At 45.7% G+C, this 24,617-nt stretch overlaps 1 protein-coding gene and 1 long non-coding RNA gene across 4 annotated transcripts in view; one reads left to right on the forward strand and one right to left on the reverse strand.

The window, feature by feature from the left end:
- Positions 1-1,190: 1,190 nt before the first annotated feature.
- Positions 1,191-6,882, reverse strand: LOC121575580. Its single transcript, XR_006002360.2, has 2 exons — positions 6,217-6,882; positions 1,191-3,147 (listed from the first exon to the last, which is right to left on the reverse strand). It is a non-coding gene; the product is annotated as an uncharacterized LOC121575580 (long non-coding RNA).
- Positions 6,883-9,329: 2,447 nt separating this feature from the next.
- Positions 9,330-24,617, forward strand: part of LOC121575582 (E3 ubiquitin-protein ligase RNF182-like) — a 37,353-nt gene continuing 22,065 nt past the window's right edge. For all 3 annotated transcript variants that reach the window (XM_045223292.1, XM_045223293.1, XM_045223294.1), the window contains exon 1: positions 9,330-9,549. The gene's annotated coding sequence lies outside the window, so the exon portion shown is untranslated. The remainder of the gene's footprint in view (positions 9,550-24,617) is intronic.

A 24,617-nucleotide genomic window follows, 5' to 3' on the forward strand; every position in this document is an offset into this window, starting at 1 on the left:
CAAAACTTGAGATATCTGTGGCATTGTGTTGTGTGACAAAACTTCACATTTTAGAGTGGCCTTTTATTGTCCCCAGCACAAGGTACACCTGTGTAATGATAATGCTGTTCAATCAGCTTCTTGATATGCCACACCTGTCAGGTGGATGGATTATCTTGGCATAGGAAAAATGCTCACTAACAGGGATGTAAACTAATTTGTGCCAAAAAATATGAGAGAAATAAGCTTTTTGTGCATATGGAAAATGTCTGTGATCTTTTATTTAAGCTCATCAAACATGGGACCAACACTTTACATGTTGCATTTATATTTTTGTTCAGTGAAAATTAAAGATTGTTTTTCCAATTTCTTTCAGGTTTTCACTCTCAAAATCACTTTCTAAAAATAGAAAAACAACATTGGATGTTTGTAAGTCCACAACACTGCTTAAACCACGTCAGGAGACCACCTTTGGGGTCTGGGAAAAAATGTTGGTGTAGTTACCCTTTAATTCAAGTGCGCACTTAGCAAGAGGTTGTTGTTTAGTGGTGTTTTTGTAGCGCACATGTGATGGTAGAGTTTGCAAAACAAATTCCCACTGGATTGATGAAAATAATCATGATATCATTCTTCCAGGTAAGCATAGGCTACTTTGTAGTTAATACTTAATTGAGAAGGTTTTTGGAAATGCCTTTCCATCAACCAGAAGACTGTTTACATTAGCATCGTTGCTAACGGCTACACAAAGTGGTAGACACGCTCGCACCACACACACCACAAACACTTGAAATACTTTATTTGAATCCACCAATCAACTTTACAATAAAAGGATCCAAACATTTTGCAGCAATTCGACCATGAAGGCCTGATTCATGCAGTCTCCTCTGAACAGTTGATGTTGAGATGTGTCTGTTACTTGAACTCTGTGAAGCATTTATTTGGGCTGCAATCTGAGGTGCAGTTAATTGCCGATTTCTGAGGCTGGTAACTCTAATGAACTTATCCTCTGCAGCAGAGGACAGTCGAATTTAGACAAAGGAAGTGGGCGGAGCGAAAGAGAGCGGGAAACTGAAGAGGGAGGGGTTTTGAGTTAGAAGGGTTGAGAATGGGACTATATAGATGGGGAGCAAAGAGAGAGAAGAGCGACTACTCTGCAGACCAGTCCGGCTTTGTTGAATTGTAAATGAAGTCAATCTTGATTCTACAAAAACTCTGGAAGAACTTTGATTTTAATAAAGTATAGTGATTATTTTCCACAACAGTAACTGTAATGAGAAGGCTCAAGACAAAATTTTAAAAAACATGATGCGCAGAGTGTCAGCTTGGCTCTCCCATGGCCATCTAGTCCCTCGACAACGACCCTGCGCCATCCTGAAGTACATCATCCCCCTATTGGTATGGCACCCTCCTGCAGTGGCTGGCGTGGATCCACATAGACCTCTCAGCTACTCGAACAGCGGTGGGGGTTTTCAGCTACACCTGGAACGGTCCAGTCCACCTCTGCTGGTTCCAATGCTTCCTCTTCAGGTCCTTGACCACTACCCAGTCACCAGGTTGAAGCTTATGTAGAATTCCCACCAGTGGCTGAGGCAAGGCTGCTTTCACCATGGGAAAAAATAGCCTTCCGAACATTGTTTAGAGCAGTGCAGTAACTTACCATATCGTCATTGCAGCCCATCAGGGTCAGCTCGTTCTGTGGGAAAGGGGTATTTAGCATTCTCATTCAAAATCTCATGGGGGGCCAGCGCAGTAGTTCTGTGTGCCCGCCCCCTCATGTACATCAATGCGAGTGGCATTACCGTGACCCAGGGGAGGCCAGTTTCTGCCATGAGTTTCACCATCTTAATCAGTCCAAACAATTCAAAATATTAATTATACTTTCCATTTTACTTTCCAATCAACTTCCCATTTCCTTTCTTTCCCACTTTCTTTGTTACTTTCACTAACTACATATCTGTTTCCTTTAACTCAGAAGCCCTCTCAATCACCATCACCCAGTACATTTCTCTTCCCCTCAAATACTTGTTTCCCTCTACAATCTCTACTACTCTACCTCTGTCTTTCCGTCTAACGTTCCTTTACCAGGTGAACAAAAAGATAATGTGCCAACTTAGCAAGCTAGGGAAAACAAGAACGTGGCAGAACTGGGAGTCCAGCTGGGCCCAACCACAGTTTCTGCACATTGTCATATGTACACAGCCTCTTCCACTTCCTCAACTCGACAGGACCTACAGAGGATTGCAAGTCAGAGATGTCAGTAGGGGAGAAGAGATTCATAATAGGAACCAAAATCATCTGCAACACAGGAATCAGCAGACACAGCTGCTGCTTTTGCTTCCAGATCAGCCATTGTGTTGCCCTTGGAGACAGGATCAAAAGAGTTAGTATGAGATGTGAGGAACCCACGCTTTCCACAATGATACAAGCTCCACCAGAGCTGCAAAGTCATGGGTTTCTCCGTCCTTTTTTTGTTGGCAACAATGTAGCCTGATTGAGCACAGTGCACCTTTTCAGGGTCACATTAGACATGGTTAGAAGCACATTCTGATAGTGTAGCAACCTTGCTGGAGTCAGATGAGCAGTCTTAGCCTGTGAGATGAGAGTATCCACAGCCACCACCCTCAAACAACACACCAGACACTCTCGCCACACTGTCCAATTGCTTAGAATAGTAACCCACGGGTCTCTGCTTTCCTCCATGTTCCTGTGTCAAAACAGAGGACATAAAACCATTATTTTCACACACAAACAGATGAACTGGTATAGAGTGGTTAGGGAGCCCCAAGGATGGGGAAGTAGTCATGAGTTGTTTCAGTTTCGTCAGTGCCGTCAAACCATCCAGGGGTCAGCTTTAATATGGGGGACGTGCACATTGTCAGAGAGGCTCCCTAGGATAGTTGCATTATTGGTACCTGTTTTAGTGGCAATATATACAAATATGCCTTGTTCCTTGTTAGTTTTATCACGTCTCATAAAGTGGAGATATCCACAGGTCATATCGTCCTCTGATAGAGGCTTACCCATAGTACCAAACAGCTCACCCGCTGAAGAAGGTTTCGGGAACTATTCCGGACCCATTTGGTGTTGCCCTCCTACCCAGGCCCTGCAGCATATTTACCCAGGAATTGGTTGACTTCAATTGGATGTTCTGTATTTCCACCCCCAAGACTGAGGAAGCAAGCAGAGCACAGAGTATTACACATAACACAGCACATTCATGGCCAAGTGGATGTGGCTCACGGCCTCCCCTCCTTCTGTTTTCCCTGAATCCTATCACCAAGTCAACATATACATATTCACACCTAGGAATTTTTAACTATCACCTAGGTGGTCTGTGTCAGCTTCCAACAGGTTTATCTATTAAGAGTTTAGTAATAAATCGATATATAGCACAATCAGTGGCGGCTCCTGAAAAAATTCTCAGGGGGGGCAATTTTTCTGATGATTTAGGTGACCTACACACATTTTAAAAAAGATATGTCCAGCAACAACATGAAGACAGGGGCAGCATATAAGTCAATACCAGAAGCATTTATTGACTGATCTCAAAAGTGTTGGCTTACCAGGGTTGGTGGAGCCCTCAGTTTCATCTTTGCCTCGCAAAGCTAACTCAAACACTCCGCAAAACTTCACACACTGGATTAGCCGGCTGAGGATGTGGCGGTTCTTGCTAATGTCGTAGTAAATATATTTGTTATAGTGAATATGGAATATGATATGTTGAGTAAAATGTTGTGCTAAGATCTATTTAGGTCAGGAGCTGGTTATAAGTTCTGTTCCTATCCAATAACAATGGACAAAAGGGTCCTATCTTGTCAGCCTTGTCAGCAGGTGGCCAAGGACAACACCCACGCCATAGGCCTCTCAGTTCTTCCAACTCACGAGTTCTTGCTCTGAGGACACACACACACACACAAACACACACACACACACATCATCACTGTTAAACACACACACACACACACACACACACACACACACACACACACACACACATCATCACTGTTAAACACACACACACACACACACACACACAAAAATCCCCTCTCTTAGGCTGAACATTTGAAGACAGAGAACCCGACTCACAGCCAATGCAACAGTGACAGTAGCCTGGAGGGGACCTCGCCCAACTCATCAGGACCAATCAGAAGATCAGAACTACTAGATTCAACCTACTTCATTTATTGCATAAAATGTCTGCACACAATGTTTCGGGGCTCTCTTCAGATAATAATAATAATAATAATATGCCATTTAGCAGACGCTTTTATCCAAAGCGACTTACAGTCATGCGTGCATACATTTTTGTGTATGGGTGGTCCCAGGGATCGAACCCACTACCTTGGCGTTACAAGCGCCGTGCTCTACCAGCTGAGCTACAGAAAGTGGATACTCATGGATGCGCATCGCAATTGTAAAATGTCAACACAATTGGAGACACCACGTCATTTTTGGAGACATGTTATTGACAGTAAACTATCGTAGATGCGACTGCTAACTAAATAAAACATTTTAGCTGGCTAGCTAATCATCTTAGCTAAATGTGGGGCAAACAATTCAGTTATTTACCGTTAATTTGAGGGATTGGGGTGAAAGAAATCGAGTTACATAGTGATACTTTACGATATACTGTATTGACAATATCGCAATATTTTAGCGCTAGTTGGCTGTACCTGCACCAAAACACCATTATTGTTCCTTCATAGCTTGTTCTCAATCTTTTCACATTGGGAGCCAATTTGTTTTCAGCACTTTTATTTCCATGACTGATCAAAACTCGTTCTCATGGCTTTCTGATCCCTCTGCAACAGACATATGGTGCGCAATAAAATCACAGTATCGAATCGCAATACGTATAGAATCATGAGACTCGCAATGCATATATCTTATCGTGAGGTTCCTGGCAATTCCCAGCCCAAGTTCATTTGCCACAACAAATCTCTTCGCTAGCAAACGCGATGTCTTCTCCAAAACGGCAATGTGTCTCCAGCAATGTTTACTTTTTTGACGTTCTATGGCATCTCCACTTTCCAAGCATATATGACCACATGTAATATTTTGCTAAGTGATGCAAATAGTGAACTATGTAGGGCCAGGGTGTAAAATATATGTAGCTGCAGCAATTTCTCTTATCTGATATGGTAAGTAATGGGGCTTAATGTATAGCTCCCTAAGAGTTTGACGAACGGGTCCGTGCACGCGATTCCAGATATCTTTACCTCTGAATAAACTGCCTTTATTATACCATATCCACCCTGTCCAAAGTCTCTACTTGGTCTCAGTTCTCCAGTAAACTTGTGATTATCAACACTAACCTCATCGTTGTGGCGGCGGACAGCTAGCCTGTATCCCTCATCCAGTTGAGTGGCAATGTTATTTTTTCGTTCGTACCAATTTTTGGAAAATCCTCGGGTGTAGGACTTTCCGCCTTTAGTAGAAACCTGTTGAATTATTAAATTTGGTCTGGGAGGTCCTAATTGTTTCGTTGCCAATTTATCTTCATTTGTTCGCCGACAAAAAGGAACTTCTTTCAAAGACACAATCCGCTCTTTTCTTAGTTACGTTCATGGTTACGTTACGTATGACGAAAGCGCGTAAGTGCAAGCCCTCAGACACCCATAGAGATTGTATTGAAAGCTCTGAAATTTGAAAAAAATAGATTTTACATGGGAGTCTATGACAGACTTCTGGGCGATTTTCAACCTGACTGAAATCGCCCCAAAAGGGGGGGGAGCCATTTGAAGCACGACTTTAGCCTGATTGGACATTACAACACTGATAACTACTGTTGCCGTGATATAATTGATTAGAAAAAAAATCCCTTCCTTTTCCCGTTTGGCAGTGCGTCGCCCATATCGCCCTATTGAACACACCGCCCCTGAGCACAATGTAGGCTCCCGAGTGGCGCAGCGGTCTAAGACACTGCATCTCAGTGCTTGAGGTGTCACTACAGACCCCCTGGTTCGATTCCAGGCTGTATCACAACCGGCCATGATTGGGAGTCCCATTAGGGCGGCGCACAACTGGCCCAGCATCGTCCGGGATTGGCCGGTGTAGGCCGTCATTGTAAATAAAAATGTGTTCTTAACTGACTTGCCTAGTTAAAAAAAGTAGTTTTCCTCTCTTAAATGAACAGCATACTGTGAGTGAGGCACCACTTATGTGTCAGAATAAGTCATTAACCACACAGTGCTTTGTTCAAATTACAGACTTTAGATATAACAGGCGTCTGCTTACCTTTAAGTAATTAGTTGCGTGGCACAGTGGGTCAACACTCACTCCAACGGCGGGTGGTCACTCACTCCTGGCTAGCTCGCCAAAATGTTGAGGATTCTTTGCACAGTGCTGATATTCTCTTATTCTTAAACAAACTTTAAACTTTAGAAAATGACACAGACAACGGCTTCTGAGTATATGTAAAATATCTTTAGCTATGCAATTGCAGGCAGAAGTTAATACAGAGTCAACAGGATTTGTATAGCTCTTCATAAGTTCTGCAAAGTGTCTAAAACAATCTCTGCTTTTTATACTAACACTCCCTTCCAATAGCCTGACCCTGAACTTGCCCTAGTAACAACAAAGTATTCTCCCTAGTCTTGTCTTCCCACAAACTCAGTTTCAGGGGGTGAGGTGTCAGACAATAAAATGAGACATGTCTAAAAACAATGTGGCAATTGTGGTTGCAGGTTTCTGAGAACTTTCTGCTGTCAAGGCCTCCATAGTTTTTAATAATGTAAGCAAATGCGCATAATAGATTATATATTCCCCATCACCGGCCACAACGGCCTCCCTGTCTCCTTTCCTGGCTGGTCGGATCCTGACAAACTCCTGTCTGAGGTAGGGCGCCACGTCTGTGTTGCAGTTCACAAAGATACGCACGGGCTGCTTCAGGGAGATCGACGCCAAGTCTTTCAACTGGAGGATAGAGAGAACACCATTTCAATAAACAACGCAGCCACTAGAGGGTAAAGTAATGGAAAACAAAGCAACAATGTTTAGAATCTAATTGAACAATATGCCATATTTGTCAACACAAACCATAATGGCATACCATCACCAGACACTAACACACGTCTCAACTCATCAGCCAATCATCAAGATGACGACGACAAGTCGAATCAGGTGAGTTAGTGCTGAGCTGGAACAAAAGCCTGCACACCCTGTGGCTCCCCAAGACCAGGTTTGGTGTAGATTGATGAGGAAAATAAATAACTTAATCCATTTTAGAATAAGGCTGTAACATCAAGTCAAGGGGTCTGAATACTTTCCAAATGCACTGTATACTGTGACTGTTGCCTGATGTTTCCAGACGTATGGGGTCTTACCATAGACTTGCATAAATAACTAGACCAAGTTATAAAATTGGCGTTTCTTTCATTCCTATGGAAGTTGCTCAAAGGCGGATCAGCCTGTAATAGTCTTACTGGTTGGCCTCGTCCAGGATGAGGATCTCGATCTGGCTGAGCTCAAAAGAGGGAGTGTTGTGCAGGTGGTCAATCAGTCAACCCGGCGTGGTGATCAGGGTGTCAGGTCCCATCCGCAGTGCCGTCTCCTGGGATTTGAGGTCCAGACCACCTACAAGCATACACACACACACAAACAAGAAAAATAAAAATACATCATGACCCATTGTCTTTATGTCCAGGTCAGAAGTAACAATACGCAACACATTCATATTTTGCCACAACTGATGCATAAAAGAATCCACTCTCGAATAACATATTTTAAATTGAGTTAACTAACAAGCATATGGATCATATAGAACAAATTATGTCCCACTCTAGAGTAGGAAGATGGTAACCTGGTCCCAGATCTATTTGTGCTGAATAGCCAACTCCTGTGGTTTGAGTCCAGAATAGGATGGCACCTGCACAACTGTTGCCCCTAGAGATACGCCTAGCAAACTTCATACTACCAGAGATTAGTTTGATACAGACTTCAGCCATATTGGCTCTAAATCAGGGGCCATTTTGGATCAGCGGTCCGGTTTGCTCACTCACCCATGGCCAAGCAGGTGAACTGGGCCAGCTGGCGGGCCACAGCATGCACCTGGATGCCCAGGCAAGAGGACCAGCACACGGGTCACCTTGGCCTCTTTTGGCTTGTAGAGGAGACGCTCCAGCAAGGGCAGCATGAATGCTGCCGTCTTACCTGGAAGGAGAGGAAGAGGCGGGAGAGGGAAGAAGAAAGAGAGAGATGAAGGTTTAACAGATGGTATTTGTTCATAATATCGTTGTAAATATGGTGTGTGTCTCGTCTCCTTTACCACAGTGCCGGAGAAGAGGAGTGAGGGGCAAACTGTTCCTGATGGCGATGCTAGCAGCACTGTTAATCCTGCCAGTTCATCATCACCACCGGCACCTCCACTAGCTAGTAGGCCTACTTGCGAGTCAGACTCAGCTGGGGGGGAGTTGGGGGGTACTGTGAAGTTAATCAGAATATGTGCTTCATATTATCACATAAGCAGGAGGCCTTTATATTATCATATGTCTTCTGCTGTAGCCTACATTGATTTATTTTATTTGAAGTTATATTCCGATATTGTGATATTTGTTCTACTGCTACATTGATGTCTTGAAAATTATATGAAATTCGGGTCTTGTAAACCCCACAGCAGAGTATGTGTGCATATGCATATGGCGGGTGTTCTGCAGTGAGGTCTGAAATTGTTGCTATACACTGTGTCTAGAAAATTAGGCTATAAGAAATTCGTACTCGTGTAAGCCCCGCAGCTACTACAGTGACGTCTAAAATGCTTTGAATTAATCAGCACCTTGGAGAGTGCTGTCTATTTCACCAACATAGACAGTAGGCTATTCGGGTGTTTACTCTGTCTGCTGCGCTGCTACATTGTGTTTGTGACTCCCCCTGTTATAAAGTTGGGTACTACCAACGCATGTCCAGAGGGCGTTAGGCGAGATATGTGACTCAACAGTCACGTGGAATTTTACTGAGGTCATGACTCATTAATTGTATAGAAATGCAGTAAATGAGCTTCAACTTCCAAAAACGTTCCTGTCAGACCTCACTAAAACTCCAACCCTGGTTACTGCCCTGTGTCGGCTTTTGGTGTAAAGGCTTGTTCATCAGTACACATATCCTGGACAAAAACAAATTGTAATAGATGAATTTAAATTGCAAAACAAAACATACATTTGCATGCACATATTTATACAGCCTACCACTGATTGGCATTAAAATGGAATGGTTCCGCATAGTTCTGCCACAGGTTCTGCTGTCTCCAGCCATAACAGGCCACAGCCACGCTTGACCGTTGAGTCTTGCACAGCTCACCGCATGCAGTTTGCGCTTGGTGTTGTTGCCACAGCAACCACTGAAGAGAAATCTGTGCAAGTGTTGATGCTACGGTGCTCGCGCTACCGCATTTAAGGGGAGGTAGCAGTCCGACACGGGTAGATGGGGCCTCAAGATCCACAGTGACTCACAGACAGGGCGCGACACTAGATAACAAGGGAGGGAGAAATGTGATGGCGATAAGCCTCGGTTACCTTGGAGGGAAGACAGTCACACGGTGTGCCAGGTTTGTCGTCCTACACTTTCGTATCAAAGGTGAGTGCACATAACTGCGGCGAAATGTGATTGCTAGATTAGTCTAATGTAGGCTGCTGAATGTAAATGAGGCTTGTTGCAACTGGGTTATATTCAATTGCAATATGCATGACACATTGTCACACGTAGCAGTATAGGCTATGTTCTAGCAAATACATTTACATTTTCTATTATAGGCCTGTAGGTTATTATACATGAGTATAGGTTATATAATATATTCCGTTCAGCAGATGCTTTTAGCGGAAGTGATTTACAGTCATATATGCACACATTTTATAAAGGGTGTTTTCCGAGACAGCACTCTCGGTTACAAGAACCATGCTCTACCAACTGAGCTACAGAACACCACTATTTGAATGATGTTAAAATTGAATTCAAACGAGGCTTTTCAAATACGGCCTACTCCAAATAAATAGGGCTGCCATTTGTTGTTCTTGTTGGGAATTATAATGCATTCATTTATGCAACACAACAGGCTAATAAAAACAACCACATCAACAAGAACTTCTGTAACATGTTTATGCTGAAATAAATATGTAGCCTATCAATAGGTTACAGGCTAGAATCAGCCTGGTCAGTTTAATTGCCAAAACTAAATATGGGGTCCATTTTTGAAAGGCGTTTTAAAATCCCCTGAAGTGAATATAGTGAAATGATATTGCAACAGGAGTTCCATGAGGCTTGCTTCTGATCAAAACTGGGTGTGAGATTGTACAATTTTGATAGACATCCCCACCTAATTAGAATAGGCTATTGTTTTACATTTTCATAAGCCTTCATTGGACATGTTTTCACTCACAAAGTAGTAGTTTCATTAGTGCCTAAATTGTTTTAACATGGTTAATATAAAAAGTTCAATGTCTTAGGGAAATGTCAACAGTTATTTATGTACATACTTGGACAGGTTTGAAAAATGAATCCCCAATAACTAGAGTATCTAAACCCGTTTTAAGTGTCATTATTTGAAACAATGTGTCAATTTTTAACCTATAATGAAAGCAAGTTGGAGGAGAGGGTGGACTCAGTTAATCATTGAATTATTGATTATTGTATTTATAGCAGCTTTATATACAACTATTTTGAAAGTGAATTTGATTAAAGTTCCAAAATGTATACAGGTCCAACAGTACATGTCTCACAATGTTGTGAATCAACATGCATCTACAGATGTCGGATCTTAACTTGATCCCTCATTTGTCGCTGAGGATTTTCCTGCTGCACCAGGAAATTCAAATGAGCCTTGTAAATTCAAATGAGGAAGTTCAAATGCAGCCTGGGGTGATCTAGCGATTAGGGACGCTGTCTCCAGCCATAACAGGCCACAGCCACGCTTGACCGTTGAGTCTTGCACAGCTCAGCCGCATGCAGCTTGCGCTTGGTGTTGTTGCCACAGCAACCACTGAAGAGAAATCTGTGCAAGTCTTGATGTTGGCGTGGGTTCGATTCTGGCCGATGCCCTTCTGGCACAAATAACTCAATGCCCACGATTGACTTGATTAAATTAAATATTTCAAATATGGACAGTCCAGGAATATTTTACCCCTGATCTTGATAATAAATGACCATACCAGATACGTAAGGATAACATAAATAGGAAACAAATGAAATAATACCTGTAGGCTACACCAACATGAGTTTCCATTCATAAAAGTGTCGGGTAAATTGCCACAGTAGATTTGCCGTGGTAAACAAGGAAATCTTTTTTCCTATTGTACGGAATGCTTGTCAATCGCCTTTAGTCTGTTCAAAAATGACTAAGTTGTTCTGATGACAACACCAACCAGAGGGTGAACATATCTTGAAATTATTTTGGTTGCAAGTGTAACACGCAGGATATGAACTCGGGTCTCTACGTCTTACACCATTTTAGACTCTTGGGCCGGAGGCAGATACTGGTTTTGAAGTTCGCAAGTGGGGCTACTTCCTCACGTGACCATGACCGACTCATGTCTGCTACACAAGCAGGACTAGGTAACACCGACGTCATCTTTTAGGGAGCGGTAATGAGATGACCAATAATGGTTGCAATTGAGATCAGCTGTGCGGGTGAATTTAGTGCGTATTGATGGTTTAACGAGACATCAGCTGGCGATAATCTAGCGCCATCGATGTTTGCAATAGGCCCCTTTTTATTTGATTATATTCCAATAGGCTACATTCTGTAGGCTTACCGTTTTATAGTTAGGCTATGTACAATTTGTCGATTTAGTTATGGTCTTTGGTGTGGATTGAAAGCCTGTATTGTGTGGCTTTAATATATCATTTTGTAAAGCTGTCAAGATGTTTATGCATTTGAGCCTATCCAAAGACAATTTAGTTGAGCTGAGAAACATTTCTCTGATGTGTACATTATCACACTATACGTTTTACTTCTTGAAAACATTTAAATAAATGCAATTAACTTGTGGGCCTAATGTAGGCTCAGGCGTGTCACTAGATCGCCAGCACTGGGTGCAAACTCATGAGGCTCGGAGCTGGAGCGCGCTGCATAGACCACTGCGCTACGGCAGTTAATAATGCTATAACAAGCGCTAAGAATACTATGAATACTGATGATACATAGGGCCGTCATTTAAAATTATTAGGTGAGACTTGCGAAGCAAAAGTCTCGACTTTAAATCTTCGTCATACTTCTTCTTCTTCTTCTTATTCTGCACGCTACTCCTCTTACACCGTTTAAGCTAGAAACGCCATTCAAACTTTAAAATGTGTATTATGATCTGGAATAGTGTGCTTACATTTAACCTTTTTTTTTGTCTTTCTTTTTGTCCATCTTCATTCACTTTAATGGGACTTTTTTCAACATTCTAAAGCTCCCCACATCATGACATCCAACATTCACTGTAAAAAATGTCACTTTTTACACAAATCAGCTACTTTGACCACTTCCCCCAAAAGTTAGACAAACACTTAGAGGCTATGACATCTTGGTCTACTTCTCTGCTATTAAAATCTGGAAATAAGAACGTAAATATCTACTACCAATCAAGGCGTACAGCTGTTTTAGTAACCACATGAACTAATTTGCCTAACTTCCCGCAGTTGAATTAACCGCTATGGAACTTTTCAGAACTTTGAAATTATAACAATGGGGGAGCACATTCTAAGCAAACATTGTGACTTTTAACACAAAAAATCAAATAAAATCAAATTGTATTGGTCAAATACACATTTTTAGCAGATGTTATTGCGGGTGTAGCGAAATGCTTGTGTTCCTAGCTCCAACAGTGCAGTAGTATCTAACAATTCACAACAATACACACAAATCTAAAAGTAAAAGAATGGATTTAAGAAATATATAATTATTAGGACGAGCAATGTCGGAGTGGCATTGACTAAAATACAGTAGAATAGAATACAGTATATACATATGAGATGAGTTAAGTGTCACGATTCAGACAGACGACCAGAGGACCACAATTGCGTCACACCAGAAAGTTTATTAAACTTAAGGGAAAAGGGAAGTAGGGAGTGAATGAAGGCTCCAGGGGTAACAGGGATCCCGTCCAATGCGCTGGGTCTGTGCCCCCCCCAGTGGCAGCGATGCGTCCTATGAAGCCGGTGGTGGGTGGTCCAGAAGTCCTGGGGGGGGGGGAGACACAGACACAACAGGGCGGAATGAAACCAGGCAGCAGTACAGTTCAAGGGAAATCCAAAATACGTAGTAGCAAGGCAGAAGGCTGGTCAGAGTTACCGGGATTGAAGAGTAGTCAGGAGTCGTAATGGCAGAAGCAGGTCTGGATCTCCTGAGGCAGAAGAGTATCCAAAAAACAGGCAGGTCCGGGGTCACAAAACCAGGGTGAGCCAGAAGCGCGAGCAAACAGGTTCCGGTGTGAGCTTTGCAGACGATCTGACACCGGAGAGCTGAAAGACAGGGCCTTAAATACTGGGAGAGGTTAGTGGGTAATGCAGCGCAGCTGGCAGAGTAATTAGAGCCGAGCAGAGCAGGGACAGGTGGAGCTAGTTAGGCTGAGTAGAGAGAGGGAGGTGAGCAGAGTGGAAGATAGTGAAACAAATTAAGGTGGTAACCCGGTGGAGTGAGAGGGCTCATGACAGAACCCCCCCAAGGGACGGCCCCAGAAGTCCCAAGAGCAACACCACGCCGGGCGGGAGGAGGGGAGCCGGAGGAGGGCTAGAACTCCTCCGAACGGTCCGAGTGAACGTCCTCATCCTCGGAGGAAGCCGGAGGGCCGTGGTCGGGAGATGGGACAGGTCCCGAGACAGGATCAGGCACAGGACAGGAAGCCGAGCGGGCCGGACGGTTAGGGACCCCTCTGGGGCGGCCCCTACGGATTGCAGGTTGATCCGGATGCCGTTGGTGGAAAGCGGTGATGAGAGTCCTATCCACAATCCGACTAGCTGGCACCCAGGTCCTTTCCTCAGGTCCATAGCCCTCCCAGTCAATGAGGTACTGGAGACCCCTACCCCTCCGTCTGGACCGAAGCAGGCGGCGGACGGTGTAAACCAGACCACCATCGACGAGCCGTGGAGGAGGAGGACCAGGCGCAGCAGGGACCAGCGGACTCTCATGGATGGGCTTAATCTTAGACACATGGAAAGTGGGGTGCACCCTCAGGGAATTAGGCAGTTGGAGCCGGACAGCAGTTGGGCTAATCACTCTTATGATAGGGAATGGGCCAATGAACCGAGGTGCCAGCTTCTGCGACTCCACCCTGAGTGGCAGGTTCTTCGATGACAACCACACCCTTTGACCAACATGGTAGGTGGGAGCAGGAATTCTCCGACGGTTGGCCCCGGTAGTGTAGCTGGCAACGGACCTGAGGAGTGTGGCTCGGGCTTGTGACCAGGTGCGGCGACATCGACGGGCAAAAGCAAGTGCAGATGGGCAAGTAACCTCCTCCTCCTGGCTGGCAAATAGAGGAGGCTGGTATCCATAAACACATTGGAAAGGGGACATACCGATGGCAGAGCAGGTCAGAGAATTGTGTGCGTACTCCACCCATGTCAATTGCTGCGACCAGGAGTGGGGGTTGCGTGAAGTCATGCATCGCAGTGCCTTCTCGAGCTCCTGATTAGCCCGCTCTGACTGCCCATTGGATTGGGGATGGAATCCGGAAGTCAGACTGACTGTGGCTCCCAGCAGGTGACAGAACTCCTTCCAAAAAGCGGAGGAGAATTGTGGACCACGGTCAGAAACAACATCCCTTGGCAGTCCGTGGATCCGGAAGACGTGTTCCAGGACCACCTGGGCGGTCTCCTTGGCGGTTGGGAGCTTGGGGAGGGGAATGAAGTGTGCCATCTTGCTGAAACGGTCAACGATGGTGAGAATGACGGTCATGCCACTTGAAGGGGGCAGCCCCGTGACAAAGTCAAGGGCGATGTGAGACCAGGGACGTCTGGGCACAGGCAGGGGCTGCAGCAATCCGGCTGGGGGCTGGCAGGACGACTTGTGTTGGTTGCAGATGGGGCAGGCTTGGACGAATTCCCGTACATCCTTCCTCAGAGAGGGCCACCAGAACCTCTGGGCGAGCAGGTTGTAAGTGCGGGTGGAGCCAGGGTGACAAGCTAGGCGGGAGTCATGTCCCCACTGAATGACCTGGGACCTCAGGTCTTCGGGGACAAAAAGGCGGTCAGCTGGGCAAGTGCTGGGACCTGGCTGGTTACGGAGAGCCTCCAGCACCTGTTCCTCAACAGCCCAGGTCAGAGCTGCAACGATGCAGGGACTTGGCAGAATCGACACAGGGTCCTTGGAGGGGTGTCATCCTTCTGGAATTGACGGGAGAGGGCGTCTGGCTTGGTGTTGCGTGATCCAGGCCGGTATGACAGAGTGAAATTAAACCTGGTGAAGAACAGGGCCCAGCGGGACTGCCTGGAGTTCAACCGTTTGGCCGTGCGGATGTACTCCAAGTTCTTATGATCGGTCCAAACGAGAAATGGAATGGTGGACCCCTCCAGCCAGTGACGCCACTCCTCCAAGGCAAGCTTCACAGCCAGCAGCTCACGGTTCCCTATGTCGTAATTGCACTCAGAGGGGGACAACCGACGTGAGAAAAAGGCACAGGGATGGAGCTTCCTATCCTCCGCAGCCCACTGAGAAATCACAGCACCAACTCCCACATCCGAGGCGTCCACCTCCACAATGAATTGCCGGTCCACATCAGGCATCTGGAGGATGGGAGCGGAGGTGAACCTCCCCTTGAGGGTACCGAAGGCTTTGTCGGCTGCTGGGGTCCAGGTGAAGGGTTGCTTGGTGCTGGTTAGAGCAGTGAGAGGGGCAGCAACGGTACTGTAGTTCCGGATAAACTTCCTATAGAAGTTAGCAAACCCCAGAAACTGTTGCAGCTTCTTTCTGTTCTCCGGAACTGGCCATGAAGTGACTGCTGATACTTTGGCAGGATCCATTTGGATACTTCCTTCTGCCACTATGTACCCCAGGAAGGCCACTGTCTTGACGTGAAACTCACATTTCTCTGCCTTGGCGTAGAGGGAATTCTCCAGAAGACGATGAAGGACTTGCTGGACATGGCGGGTGTGTTCAGACAGGTTTCTGGAGTAAATTAAGATGTCATCCAGGTAAACGAAGACAAACTTGTTTAACATGTCCCGCAGTACATCATTCACTAGAGCCTGGAACACAGCAGGAGCATTGGTGAGGCCAAAAGGCATAACCAGATACTCGTAGTGGCCTGTTGGTGTATTGAATGCGGTTTTCCATTCATCTCCCTCCCGGATCCGCACTAGGTGGTAAGCGTTTCTGAGATCCAACTTGGTAAAAACAGTGGCTCCCTGGAGCAACTCAAAAGCAGAGGTGAGCAGAGGCAGAGGGTAACGGTTCTTCACTGTGATGTCGTTGAGTCCCCTGTAGTCGATGCAGGGCGAAGAGATCCGTCCTTCTTCCCCACAAAGAAGAAGCCAGCACCAGCAGGAGATGAAGATGAACGGATTAATCCTGCGGACAGAGAGCCATTGATGTAGTCCTCCATGGACTTTCTTTCAGGAGCAGACAACGAATAAAGACGACCCCTTGGAGGAGCTGTTCCAGGGAGGAGGTCGATGGCACAGTCGTACGGTCGGTGAGGGGGGCAGAGATGTGGCTCTTGCTTTGTTAAACACCTCTCTGAGACCATGGTAGCATTCTGGGACATTGGAGAGGTCAGGAGCGGAGTTAGTAGGTACTGGCCGAGGGGGTAGTGCGGCAGCAAGCAGGCAGGTTCGGTGGCAGTCCTCTCCCCCACTCCCTGATCACCCCGGTCACCCAGTCGAGCTGAGGGTTGTGCCGGGCGGAGCCATGGGTAACCCAGGATGAGGGGTTGGCCTGGAGAGGGGAGCAGGTGAAACTGGATAGTTTCTTGATGGTTTCCGGACAGACCCATCGAGACCGGGGCCGTGACATGAGTGACCGATCCGAGTAAGTGTCCGTCCAGTGCCCGGGCAGGAATAGGAGGTGTCAAACGGAGGTTCTCCAGTCCCAGTTGGCGTGCCAGCTTGATGTCCATTATGTTGGCTTCGGCGCCAGAATCCACCAGAGCAGCCAGGGTGTGAGTTGAGTCAGAGAGGCGGAGGTGAACTTGCAGCAGGGGTTTGCGGTCGGAGGACTGGATGGTCATTGAACTCAACCGGACTCCCCCTACGCCCGGTGAGCTTCGGCCCTTTAAAGGGCAGGTTACCACACGATGTCCATCACCTCCACAATAGAGGCAGAGGTTTGAGGTGAAGCGGCGCTGGCGCTCTGCAGGAGTGAGGGAGGCTCGCCCAATCTCCATAGGCTCAGACTGATCAAGCTGACCTGGGTGAGTGGCAGTAGATGACAGGAGCCCAGTCGGATCTCTCAGAATGCCGGTAGTAGGTGGACCTTGGCGCTCCCTCTCACGACGACGGGTCTGTATCCTTCTGTCGATCCTGACAGTCAGTGCGATGGCTTCATCAAGAGTGGAAGGCAGTTCATGGGAGACCAACTCGTCCTTGATATAGTCAGCCAAACTATGGAAGAACGCGTCCACCAACGATGGTGTGTTCCAAGAACTTCGTCTAGCCAGGGTTCGGAAGTCGATGGAATGGTCTGCGACTGTACGTCTGCCTTGTCGAATACTGAACAGTTCACGAGACGCCTCTGCGGTGGGAGAATCCAGGTCAAACACCTTCAGCATCTCCTCAGCAAACAGGTCGAAGGTTGCACATGCGGGGGTTTGACGTTCGAACTCTGCTGTTCCCCAGAGTCGAGCTCGGCCCGTCAGGTGAGTGATGGCATACCCAACTTTAGCCCCTCCGTGGCGAAGGTCCTTGGCTGCAAGGAGAACTGAAGTCGGCAGCTAGTCAGGAATGGCCGGACCTGGGTTGAATCGCCGTTGAACCGCTCGGGGTTTCCAATCTTGGGTTCCGGAGCAGCGGCTGCAATGACCGGGGCAGGTAACTCGGGGGCTGGGCTGGTGGGCAGACTGGCTGGGGTAAGGTTGGTGAGGAGTTGAATGATCATGGCGAGTTGTTGTTGCTGCTGCTGGAACTGCTGCTCATGCTCATCGGTTTCCATGTCGGGGAAAGTGTGCGCTGAGTCCATAAGGGTCAGATCGTACTGTCACGATTCAGACAGACGACCAGAGGACCACAATTGCGTCACACCAGAAAGTTTATTAAACTTAAGGGAAAAGGGAAGTAGGGAGTGAATGAAGGCTCCAGGGGTAACAGGGATCCCGTCCAATGCGCTGGGTCTGTGCCCCCCAGTGGCAGCGATGCGTCCTATGAAGCCGGTGGTGGGTGGTCCAGAAGTCCTGGGGGGAGACACAGACACAACAGGGCGGAATGAAACCAGGCAGCAGTACAGTTCAAGGGAAATCCAAAATACGTAGTAGCAAGGCAGAAGGCTGGTCAGAGTTACCGGGATTGAAGAGTAGTCAGGAGTCGTAATGGCAGAAGCAGGTCTGGATCTCCTGAGGCAGAAGAGTATCCAAAAAACAGGCAGGTCCGGGGTCACAAAACCAGGGTGAGCCAGAAGCGCGAGCAAACAGGTTCCGGGTGTGAGCTTTGCAGACGATCTGACACCGGAGAGCTGAAAGACAGGGCCTTAAATACTGGGAGAGGTTAGTGGGTAATGCAGCGCAGCTGGCAGAGTAATTAGAGCCGAGCAGAGCAGGGACAGGTGGAGCTAGTTAGGCTGAGTAGAGAGAGGGAGGTGAGCAGAGTGGAAGATAGTGGAAACAAATTAAGGTGGTAACCCGGTGGAGTGAGAGGGCTCATGACATTAAGCAGTATGTAAACATTATTAAAGTGACTAGTGTTCCATTATTAAAGTGGCCAGTGATTCCATGTCTATGTATATAGGGCAGCAGCCTCTAAGGTGCAGGGTTGAGTAACCGGGTGGTAGCCGGCTAGTGATGGCTATTTAACAGTGATGGCCTTTAAATAGAAGCTGTTTTTCAGTCTCTTGGTCCCAGCTTTGATGCACCTGTACTGACCTCGCCTTCTGGATGATAGTGGATCGGGTGGTTGATGTCCTTGATGATCTTTTTGTCCTTCCTGTGACATCGGGTGCTGTAGGTGTCCTGGAGGGCAGGCAGTGTGCCCCCGGTGATGCGTCGGGCAGACTGCACCACCCCGGTGATACAGCCCGACAGGATGCTCTCAATAGTGCATCTGTAAATGTTTGTGAGGGTCTTAGGGGCCAAGCCACATTTCTTCAGCCTCCTGAAGTTGAAGAGGGGCTGTTGCGCCTTCTTCACCACACTGTCTCTGTGGGTGGACCATTTCAGATTGTCAGTGATGTGTATGCAGAGGAACTTGAAGCTTTGTGGGGCCCCTGTGTTGAGAATCAGCGAAGTGGAGGTGTTGTTTCCTCCCTTCACCACCTGGGGGCAGCCCATCAGGAAGTCCAGGACCCAGTTGCACAGGGCGGGGTTCAGACCCAGGGCCCCGAGCTTAATGATGAGCTTGGAGGGTACTATGGTGTTGAAGGCTGAGCTATAGTCAATGAACAGCATTCTTACATAGGTATTCCTCTTGTCCAGATGGGATAGGGCAGTGTGCAGTGCGATGGCGATTGCATCGTCTATGGATCTATTGGGACGGTAAGCAAATTGAAGTGGGTCTAGGGTGTCAGGTAAGGTAGAGGTGATATGATCCTTAACTAGCCTCTCAAAGCACTTAATGATGACAGAAGAGAGTGCTACGGGGCGATAGTCATTTAGTTCAGTTACCTTTGCTTTCTTGGGTACAGGAACAATGGTGGACATCTTGAAGCAAGTGTGGACAGCAGACTGGGATAGGGAGAGATTGAATATGTCTGTAAACACTCCAGCCAGCTGGTCTGCGCATGCTCTGAGGACGCGGCTAGGGATGTCGTCTGAGCCGGCAGCCTTGCGAGGGTTAACCCGCTTAAACGTCTTACTCACGTCGGCCACAGAGAACGAGAGCCCACAGTCCTTGGGAGTGGGCCGCGTCGGTGGCACTGTGTTATCCTCAAAGTGGGTGAAGAAGGTCTTTAGCTTGTCTGGGAGTAAGACGTCGGTGTCTGCGATGTGGCTGGTTTTCCCTTTTTAATACGTGATTGTCTGTAGATCCTGCCACATACGTCTCGTGTCCGAGCTGTTGAATTGCGACTCCACTTTTTCTCTGTACTGACGTTTTGCCTGTTTGATTGCCTCATGGAGGGAATAACTACACTGTTTGTATTCAACCATATTCCCAGTCACCTTGCCATGGTTAGATGCAGTGGTTCGCGCTTTCAGTTTTGTGCGAATGCTGCCATCTATCCACGGTTTCTGGTTTGGGTAGGTTTTAATAGACACAGTGGGAACAACATCCCCTATACACTTCCTGAAGAACTCAGTCACTGTGTCCGTGTATACGACAATGTTATTCTCAGAGGCTACCGGGAACATATCCCAGTCCGCGTGATCAAAACAATCTTGAAGGATGGATTCCGATTGGTCAGAACAGCGTTGAATAGAATTAACACGGGTACTTCCTGTTTGAGTTTCTGCCTATAGGAAGGGAGGAGCAAAATGGAGTCGTGATCTGATTTGCTGAACGGAGGGCGGGGAAGGGCCTTGAAGGCATTTCGAATGGGGGAGTAGCAGTGGTCGAGTGTTTTACCAGAGCGAGTACTACAGTCAATGTGTTGATAGAACTTCGGTAGCGTTTTCCTCAAATTTGCTTTGTTAAAATCCCAAGCTACAATAAATGCGGCCTCAGAATATGTGGTTTCCAGTTTGCATAAAGTCCAGTGTAGTTCCTTGAGGGCCGTCGTGGTATCTGCTTGAGGGGGAATATACACAGCTGTGACTATAACCGAAGAGAATTCTCTTGGGAGGTAATACGGTCGGCATTTGATTGTTAGGTATTCTAGGTCGGGTGAACAAAAGTTCTTGAGTTTCTGTATGTTATCACAATCACACCATGAGTAGTTAATCATTAAACATACACCACCACCCTTCTTCTTCCCGGAGAGTTCTTTATTCCTGTCTGCGCGATGTACTGAGTACCCAGCTGGCTGAATGGACGGGGACAGTATATCCCGAGAGAGCCATGATTCTGTGAAACAGAGTATGTTACAGTCCCTGATGTCTCTCTGGAAGGAGATCCTCGCCCTGAGCTCGTCTACTTTATTGTCCAGAGACTGAACATCAGCGAGTAGTATACTCGGAAGCGGTGGATGGTGTGCACGCCTCCTGAGTCGGACTAGAAGTCCACTCCGAGTACCTCTTCTTCGCCGCCGACATCTTGGAGCAGCCTCTGGGATAAGTTCAATGGCCCTGGGGCGTATGAATAAAGGATCCAATTCGGGAAAGTCGTATTCCTGGTCAGCTACCTTGACCACTTTTCCCAACAACACGACGCGTCGTAGACAAAAACTTAACACACACGTACACACACATACAGACTAGAGTTGAATGGTGAGAACCCGGTTACCGGGTTTTACCGCCCAAAACCGGGATAAATAACTGTGAGAAACTGGTAAATTATAATAAATTATTTATATGAACAGCATGGCGTGAAATGGAACTGTTAAATTGTATGCAATGTCTAAATCTGGCTTCTCTACAGCCTCTGCATGATGAATCAACGCTCAGGGTGGGGACAGACAGCCCATCTCAGTATGGAGCGCAGTTCACAGTGCTACAGTATCATCTCATCATGGTAAAAAAATTTCTTGTGACGTTTGCTGCAGCATAGCCTATGCTACAGTAGTATAAAGACCGAATGCACGTCTAATTTACCCATCTCCATCTGGGTTTTCGGGTGTCACCTTGTTTTTAATTGTAAAGATTAGTATTTTTTAAATTGCAGCTCCAGAGTTTTAAAACAGCCTATCACTTGAATATCATTGCTTTAAATCAGTGCACGCACGAGTCTTTCTCTCACGAGTCTTTTCTCCGTTTTTCTCTCTTTCCATCATCTCAAATTGCATCCAAAATAGATAATCCTGTTCTAGATTGATATATAGCCCTATACAGTTGAAGTTGGAAGTTTACATACACCTTAGCCAAATACATTTAAACTCAGTTTTTCACAATTCCTGACCTTTAATCCTAGTACAAATTCCCTGTCTTAGGTCAGTTAGGATCACCACTTTATTTTAAGAATGTGAAATGTCAGAATAATAGAGAGAATGATTTATTTCAGCTTTTATTTCTTTCATCACATTCCAGTGGGTCATAAGTTTACATACACTCAATTAGTATTTGGTAGCATTGTCTTTGAATTGTTTAACTTGGGTCAAATGTTTTGGGTAGCCTTCCACAAGCTTCCCACAATAAGTTGGGTGAATTTTGGCCCATTCCTCCTGACAGAGTTGGTGTAACTGAGTCAGGTTTGTAGGCCTCCTTGCTCGCACATGCTTTTTCAGTTCTGCCCACACATTTTCTATAGGATTGAGGTCAGAGATTTGTGATGGCCACTCCAATACCTTGACTTTGTTGTCCTTAAGCCATTTTGCCACAAATTTGGAAGTATGCTTGGGGTCATTGTCCATTTGGAAGACCCATTTGCAACCAAGCTTTAACTTCCTGACTGATGTCTTGAGATGTTGCTTCAAAATATCCACATAATTTTCCTTCCTCATGATGCCATCTATTTTGTGAAGTGCACCAGTCCCTCTTGCAGCAAAGCACCCCCACAGCATGATGCTGCCACCCCCATGCTTCACGGTTGGGATGGTGTTCCTCGGCTTGCAAGCCACCCCCTTTTTCCTCCAAACATAACGATGGTCATTATGGCCAAACAGTTCTAATTTTGTTTCATCAGACCAGAGGACATTTCTCCAAAAAGTACGATCTTTGTCCCCATGTGCAGTTGCAAACCGTAGTCTGGCTTTTTTATGGTGGTTTTGGAGCAGTGGCTTCTTCCTTGCTGAGCGGCCTTTTATAGGACTAGTTTTAGTGTGGATATAGATACTTTTGTACCTGTTTCCTCCAGCATCTTCACAAGGTCCTTTGCTGTTGTTCTGGGATTGATTTGCACAAAGAAAAGCAACCTAATTGAACAGGTTTCACTGTCAGTCAGACCATTAATGCAATGAGTGGAAAAGAGTGGTTGACTTGACCACCACTATTTCCAGGTGCAATATATCAACCTGTCCGATCCCATCAAATCAAGAGTTTTTCTGTGTCTAAAATTAGACACAAGAAAAGACACAACAGTGTCTGTCTCATAAAGTATGGATAATATTTCACGGTTCAGTGCTAAGTGTGCTTATATTTCTGTATAGTTTACAAAGTAGGAAGGAGGTTGTTGGGCTATGTTTTTACATTCATAGTGAATTAGCTCCATCGTATTATACAGTACTGAAATAACACTATTTTTAATATACTGTAGTCCCAGAAATGGCTTTTGTAAACCTAGGCCTATATGATCATATAACGTTAACCTTATAGCACCTTATCCTTCCTTAGGAATCATCAACTAGATTCAGCCGCAGGCCGATTATTATTATTATTTGTATTCATTTTGTTCTTGAGTGGATGGTCAAGGGGCTGAAACATAATTACAAATAATCTGTAGACTGCAAATTGACCGCAAGAAGACCAAACCGATATAATATTTGACTGAAACATAATCATTTCATACCTTGCTTACATTTGTATACGATCACATAATCTCTCTATTATGTGTGGGAATACTTTGGAACAGATTTCCAAAAGTAAAGTCACTTTGGTGGTGTTTTATGTCCAACAATAAAAATACATGTTTTTTTGTTTTATTTATTTTTGCTCAGAAAACTTGTGGGGAACCCTGGAATAGAATATCATTGTCATTCCAGTCATGAGTCATGACTGCAGTCAAATTCCACATGACTGTTGAGTCATGGTAATCTCCTTTTATGCACTGTGAACATGCATTGGTAGTACCCAACTCGCTAACAACCATCAGGTCACTAATGGCCTAATCAGCGCTCTATTGTCCCTCTAACCACTCTGACATCAATGCAAATGCAATCGATAAATCACATCAAACACATCATCAAAACAGGATAATGCTTTTAAAACTCACCTCACTGTGATGATCAATTTGAAGTTCAACAACAGGTTGAAATCAAGTGGAAAACATGGTCGCTGTGGATGATGTTTCAATGCCAAACACAACGAAATGGACAGTGCTTTCAAAGGTGATGGTTAATTCAAAACACCCATACGCATATTAGAGAATATGCATACACATAGGTATATATATGAGCCCAAGGCCCCAAAATAAACTGAATTAAATAATTGTACCGTTTATACAATACATAGCCTTCTTTCTTTTAATTTTTTGGATTTGTGTGTATTGTTTGTATTGTTAGGTATTACTGCACTGTTGGAGCTAGAAACATAAGCATTTCCCGACTAATAAAATGTGATTTGATTTTGATTTAATAGCCTACCGCATATTACACATGGCAGAAAAACATTTAAAAAACTACAACCTAGATTTAAGATGTCTTTGGTACATAATTGGTCTAACCTATACTCCAAAATTAAACAAATTCTAGTAATCGCCTTTGCGTGTGGACTGTATCATGCATACTGGATGGACTGGTTACCTTATGCTACGCTCCAAACTTTCTATCCATGAGGCTGCATGCTCCTCAAACAGTGGTCGATGCATGGAGTGAAATAAGTGTTGTTATAAGCCCAGAC

Source organism: Coregonus clupeaformis, chromosome 10, assembly GCF_020615455.1.
Source record: "Coregonus clupeaformis isolate EN_2021a chromosome 10, ASM2061545v1, whole genome shotgun sequence".
Lineage (NCBI taxonomy): Eukaryota > Metazoa > Chordata > Actinopteri > Salmoniformes > Salmonidae > Coregonus > Coregonus clupeaformis.